General features: G+C 49.5%; 1 pseudogene; it reads left to right on the forward strand.

Annotated features, from left to right (window-relative positions):
* The first annotated feature begins 1,739 nt into the window (after nucleotides 1–1,739).
* On the forward strand, nucleotides 1,740–2,392 carry LOC144095574 (uncharacterized; annotated as a pseudogene).
* The last annotated feature ends 4,464 nt before the right edge of the window (nucleotides 2,393–6,856 follow it).

A 6,856-nucleotide genomic window follows, 5' to 3' on the forward strand; every position in this document is an offset into this window, starting at 1 on the left:
CGGTGGTCGAAGGCCAGAATGAACTGGACGCGTGCACACCATCCTGACCGCTGAGCTCTCCCTTTTGTGAAATAATGCAATAAAACGTGCAGGAAAACAAGTTGTGAATTTGATATACCATACTTAAGGTTTGCACTGCCATGCTAAGGCAGAGAAGCTGAAGATATTGGTGCGTCTGCATAAGATGTCACTGTGAGTACATCGAATTATCTATAAATTCACCTGGTTCTGCATGAGTAATGTCTGTGCGGCCAGTGCTTTGTAGAGCTTTAGAAATGGGTTGCCCACTTGGCCCAAGCTGCGTTTCATCATGGCAACCCAGTATGGTTGCTCTTATAAAGCCCGTTCGGGGCCAAATTCGGCTGCCCACTTGGGCACACACGGCTTCATCTAAGCAACCAACGGGGGCTGCCACTTTCGGCTTAACTGGGCTATATAATTGCATAAAAAGGGGATATTCATTTGGGCCCAACAAGGACCCCACCACGGCGTTGAAAATGAGCGGCCTACGTTGAGCCAGGTCGGGTTATTTTGGGGCAACCGCAATGGGCTGCCCATGAGCGCGGGGCTTGAGCCCCTCTGGGCAGGCCCAAGCAGTCTGCCCTTATTGGTCCTGATGTGGGCTGCCCAAGCTGGTTCCCCTCTGGCTCCATTGGGGGAGCCCAAGTGGGCTGCCCATTGGGGCCCCTCGTGGGCACGAGTTGCTTATTCCACTTGGGGCCCATATGGACTGCTCACATGGGACCGACAAGAGGCCCCAATTTGGAGCCCACTTTGTGCTACTTTGGACAATAAAAGGAAAACCTGAGGGCTGTCGGGAAGAGTTCCCACTCATTACTTTGAGGTCGAAGCGAGGTCTCCGTTAACACAATAATGTCAGCGTTTATAGTATCAACTGCAGAGGCTAGCACAATGCGCTTGTTAAGGATGCTAAGTATGTTACAAAACAACATCTCTATGTTTAAAAGACGTGTTCCACTTCCCCTCCCGTTTTCTTAGCTGGAATCATATGATGACGCTCCACCGTACCAAGCATCTATATTTCGGGGCGCCGCAGACTGAACTATGCTCTCAATTACGGCTATGTTATGAGACGGCGCACCACCGTGGAAAGCATCTGCTCATAGTTGACATGGCAATCTCAACTATGCTATCAGTGCAGGCACAGTACGCATATAATTGCACATTCTCTGTGATTTTATTGCAGCGCTATTGAAATCTAAGGGAGTCGGGACGACCTTTCGCGAACTCAACAAGCTTAGTTTTGGCAGTACACGTGGCGGGGAAAATTGTTAGGACAGTGTAACACGCTCATCTTTAAGTTTATAGCGTGTCGAAAGTACCGTCCTTTTAGTCTGAAGGTGTTGAACTTGACTATGACAGGGCGGCATTTTGAGGAAGAATACTGGCCGGCGCAATATGTGGGTTCTATAGATAAGTCTGGTATGTTGTCTATGATGCCTGTTAGGGTTTCTTTCTGTGGTGTCATGCGAAGCGCGTGTGACGTCACATTCATAGCGCGTCTCTCAGCGCTACATAAGTGCTGCGTTCCGCGGGAATAGTGCATTGTCGGCCCGGCATGGGCGTGCCAATAAAGCGTCTACGTCGCTCGTTACCCTGGCTCTGCCTCATCGCTCTCAGCTACAACATACTGGCGACGAGCATGGGATCACAGTCCCGTCGGTTTGCAAGAGACCACTCGCAGCGGTCCCGGAGTGTGTTGCGAGTAGACTGGCAGGATGGCGATGAGTGGAACGTTCGATCAGTTCATCGAGCACGGCGATGATTTCGAGTCCTACGTGGAAAGATTCGACCACTTCTTGAATGCCTCTAAGGTGAGCGACGACTTGAAGGTCTCAGTGTTCATAACGGCAATAGGGAAGAAAGCATACAAGGCGATAAAAATTTTACTGGAACCGGAGAAGCCGGAAACAAGACATGCGCACAGCTGGTGCAAACCATGCGAGCGCAGTATGTACCAAAACCCTCTGTAATTCCAGAGGGGTTCAAATTTACCCGCGTTTTCAGCAAGAAGGCGAAACACTGGCAGCGTTCGCGGTAGAGTTGAAACGGTTGGCGGCGTCTTGCGACTTCGGAACATTTCTGCACAATGCTGTTCGCACCCGTTTTGTGGCCGGGCTCTGTGACAAAAAAACGCAAGCGGATTTCCTGAAGGATGTTTAAAACTTCTGCTATATCGCGAGGAATATCGAGTTGGCCCTGCAAGGAAAGCCAGCATTTTCAGCCCAACGTGGGGAAAGGGATCGTCAGCGTTCTTCTCCGAAAGCGAGGCGCCAGAAAACGCTCACCGCGTAGTAGGGAAGAAACTGCTACGGGGCCCGTTGGGGCAAGGGAGACGAAATCGCTGGACTGTTTCCGATGCGGCTCATAGTTTGAAGCGTCAACCTGCCAATTTCTGAAGTATGGTTGTCGGTTGTGTAACCTTGTTGGACGCTTAGCGAGAATATGCAGGGACAGAAGTAGAATCTACGAACGCCACAGCTGACGACAGCGACACGGGTGAACTGGCGCTGCACAATATATATTCATGGGAAGGGCGCACCGAACCTTACGAAATTTTTCTGAAGATTGAGCAGAAAAATGTTTTCATGCAGAATGGTACGGAGGCACCTGTAGGAGTTGTACCAGAAGCACTGTACAAGAAATACTGCTCACCCTACCCAAAGAACCATGCTGTCTAAAGCTGAAAACTTACTGAGGCACACCGCTGCCGGTAACGGGGAAGCTAACCATTTCGGTAGAGCACAACGGCCAGCACAAGCAGCTTCCGTTAATTGTCATGAAGACAAACGAGAATACCAACACTGTGCTTTTTGGGACGTGACTGGCTGGCGGCGCTTAAGTTAGACTGGTCTAGTGTGCATGGGGTTCGCCTGGACAAAGTGTTAGCGTTGCTTGAAAAGTAGGCCGAGATTTTTGAGCCTACGCTAGGCCTGATCAAGAACAGCGCCATTAAATTGGTGCTTAAAGAGGATAGTACACCAGCTTTTTGTAAATCTCGACTGGTGCCATTTGCGGTTAGGGAAGCAGTGTCTTCAGAATTACAGAATCTCGTGAAGGCAGAAGTGTTAGTACCTGTTAAGCAGAGTGAGTGGGCGGCCCCACTAGTGGTCGTGCCTAAACCGAACAACCACATCGGGATGTGTGAGGATTTCAAAGTGACGCTAAATCCATTCCTAAGAATGGTTCACTATCCCCTTCCCGTTATGGAGGATCTGTTTATAAAAATGGCTGGCTGTAAATATGTTAAGCTGCTTGATCTGTTTACTGCATATCAGCATCTGGAGTTGCGTCCGCAGTCGCTACTCGTGGTCAACACGCACCTAGGATTGTTCAAGTACACACGTTTACCCTATGGCATTACGAACGCACCTTCAATCTTTCAAGCAGTCACGGATGAGGTGTTGAAGGCACTTGATCGTGTAGCGTCTATCTGGACGATGTGCTGATAGTAGGGGCTGCATTTGATGACGGTTTTGATAAAGTAGAAAGTGTGCTGTGACGGTTTCAGGACAGAGGCATACAAGTGAAAAAAGAAAAGTGCAAACTATTTCAAACGTCGTTCTTGTACTTGGGGCACATTCTTAACGAAAAGGGCATACGCCTCTGAGATGAAAAGTGAAGGCGACAACGGAGGCGCCGGAACCAAAGACTGAGGCACAATTGGGAGCTTCCCTGGGTTTGATTACCTTTTATATAAAGTTTTTTTCACAAAATGGGCGCAATGCTGAGGTCATTGCACGACGTTGTAAGCCAAGGAAAAGGCTTTAGTAGACACGTGAGGCAAAGGAAGCGGTTCAGAAAAGTAAAGCGTGGCTACCGACAGATAAGGTTTTTACATACTACGACTCCAACAAATCGATAGAGCTTGTGTGTGACGCATCCACTTATGGCGTTGGCGCCATTCTGTTCCATAAGATTGCGAATTGCATATGCGTCTAGGGCTTTGAGCAAAGCAGAGCAATGTTATGCTCACACTGAAAAAGAGGCTGTCGCCGTGGTATATGGGTTGAAGAAATTTCACAAATATCTGTTTGAGCGTAGTTTTATCATTTCTTCAGATTACCAGCCATTAGCTAGCCTTCTGGCGCACGGCAAGCCCGTTCCAGTAACGTCAAAGGCACGCATGTAACGCTGGGCTTTGATCTTAGTGGCGTACGAATACAAATGGGTGTATCGTAAGGGCCGCGACGTTGGAAACGCTGAAGCGCTTTCGCGCTTGCCGTTGGCGGATGATCAAGATGTCTCATATTAAGTACATTTTTTCTCAGTTCAGTTCTGAATGAACTTTCTCTGTGGACGCGATTAGAAAGGAAACGAGCACAGATAGAGTGCTATGTAAAGTGTTGACGAACACGATGAGTGGCTGGGCTACACATGTAGCTGACAGTGAATTGTCCCCATACTTTTTTCGTCGGCATAAACTGTCCGTAGACCAGCAGTGCGTACATGGGAAAATCGTGTGATTGTTCCCCACTGCTTGCGCAAACAAGTGTTGGCACTTTTGCACGAAGGTCACTCAGGAGTTACGCGTATGAAAATGCTCGCACGTAGCTATGTCTGGTGGCCTCAGTGAACCCAAGACATTGAGTGTGTTGTTAAAGGTTGCTGTACATGTCAGATGGTGCGGAATGCTTTTCGGAACGCCCCACTACAAACTTGGGGTTGGCCTTGCCGCAGTTTGCAATCTACCTGAATTTCGCATTCACAAACAACCAGTGGCTTTTAGTGTTGGTGGATTCACACTCGAAATGGGTAGAAGTGTTCGTGATGAATTCAGCAACGACAGAGCGTACTATTGAAAAGCTGCGCAGTGTGTTCGCCTCGCATGGTCTTCCGGGCGAGGTAGTTACGGGGGCAACGGGCCACCAGTTCACTGCGAAGCACTTCATAGAGATTCCGCTCAAACAGAGTCCGTCATATTCAGCACACCTCCGTACTACCCCGTGTCAAATGGAAGTGCGGAGAGGTGTATCCAGACAGTTAAACGGGATCTTCTGCGAGAGCTTCTAGACGGAATGTCATCGGGAATCAGCAAGACCCTACAACACAGCATTGACATGTTCCTGTACAGGTACCGGAACACCTCTACCTCAACAACGGGCAAACGCCAGCTGAACTTTTTCTCTCGTGGAGATTCCGCACTCGCCTAACTCTGCTACAGCCAGACCCGGAGAGACGTATAGAAGAACATTTTTCCAAAGCTAAGCGTCAAGCCGACGAAAAAAGAGGGCCATGGAGGGCATTCGAACAGGGCGAAAGTGTTCTGGTCCAAGGCCTTCGTCCAGGTGAGGCAAGCTCGTTGCCTGGGGTCATTGAAAAAAGGTCCAGTGCCGTTACGTACATTGTGCGGTAGGGCCCGTGAAGATTTGTGCATGTAGACAATATAAGTCCGTGTTGTTTTGACAGTGACGAACAAGTGCACCGTGAGCCTCCCTGTGTGGTGCCAAGTTTAATTTCAGGCCCTGTGCTGGAAGCGTCTGCTACAACGCCACCTGTTCGCGTGCTGGAGTCTACGAGCTCTGCGGCAGCCCCGCCAGAGCCGCTCGAAGACGGCTCCCGGGGCTCAGCGGAATGCCAGTCCACGCCAAGATTTTCTACCACCGTCTCCACTTCGAGAACCAGCATCTCCTTAAGGGGCACAGATTGGTCGACGCAGGGCTCGTGCGAAGAAACCTCCCGATTGCTCCAGGCCATCAGCAGTATGAGAAGGAGTGTGGTGTTATGCGAAGTGCGTGTGACGTCACAATGATAGCGCGTCTCTCTGCGCTATATAAGCGCTGCGTTGCACGTGAATAGTCGTGCCAATAAAGCATCTACGTTGCTCGTTACCCTGGCTCTGGCTCATCGCGCTCGCCTAACAACGCTTTCAAAGAGTCTTCAGTTTCATTTAAAGATTCATGCGAGTCTGATTTCCCTCGAAAAAATGTGGTTAGTGAGCAGCGATCGGTCCTCTATTTCATCAAATCTAGATTGCAAAGAATCATGCTGTGTTGTCAGGGCATGTAGGAAATTTTGGATATTGGTTGCTTTTTCAGCAAACTCGTCTAGTGTGTCTGTTTTTTCTTCCGGTGTCCAACGTTTCTTCACTGCAGACAATTTTATTCTCTAAGCTTTTTTGGCTAGTTTTTATAGCTTTTATGTGCACGGCAAGCTCGGCCTGATACTTTCCAGATTGAACAGAACGCGCGTGCACCTCTTTAAGGAGGTTGCAAACAGCAGCAATTTGTTCGGAAGGCAAGTTCGGAAAAGGCAGATGTTCGATCGTGGATTCACAGCAGGTGTGTCCTGGGCTTGTTTCTTACGTCCTCAGCACACAGTAAGAGGAAGAGCATTGAGAGGCAGTCACGAACAACCTCAAGAAACACTTGTGGGCACGGGAGCAACCGCAAGCATCGAGTGCTGCTTTTATTACTATAGAGAGCTAAAGGCCTAAATACCTGCGGAATGCACAAGCGCGGTGCGTGAGGCATGCTGTCAGCGTTTCTCTCGTGCCGACTGAAGATGTCGTGTTTCTGGCCGTTGCAGAACAGGCAGCACATAGGACATGCTTCCGCAGGAGCGCCTGCAAAGAGCAGATGTTGGTGAGTTGCGATACCACGGGTTCCTTACCATACGTAGGACATCACCGCAGGATGTTGATGGTGACAGTACGTCACCACGGACCCGAGCACCCGCACTCAGCCGACGCAACACACCACTTCGACGTTAGCTTCCCGTAGAGGGCACCTCCAGCCTGATCCGAAAGGGGAAATCGAAAGTCATTTTGTCTATCCTCCCACCATATTTCACTTTACAATCTCTTTCTCACAACTCTCCTGTCTACTCCTTTCTT

Source organism: Amblyomma americanum, chromosome 6 (genome assembly GCF_052857255.1).
Source record: "Amblyomma americanum isolate KBUSLIRL-KWMA chromosome 6, ASM5285725v1, whole genome shotgun sequence".
NCBI lineage: Eukaryota > Metazoa > Arthropoda > Arachnida > Ixodida > Ixodidae > Amblyomma > Amblyomma americanum.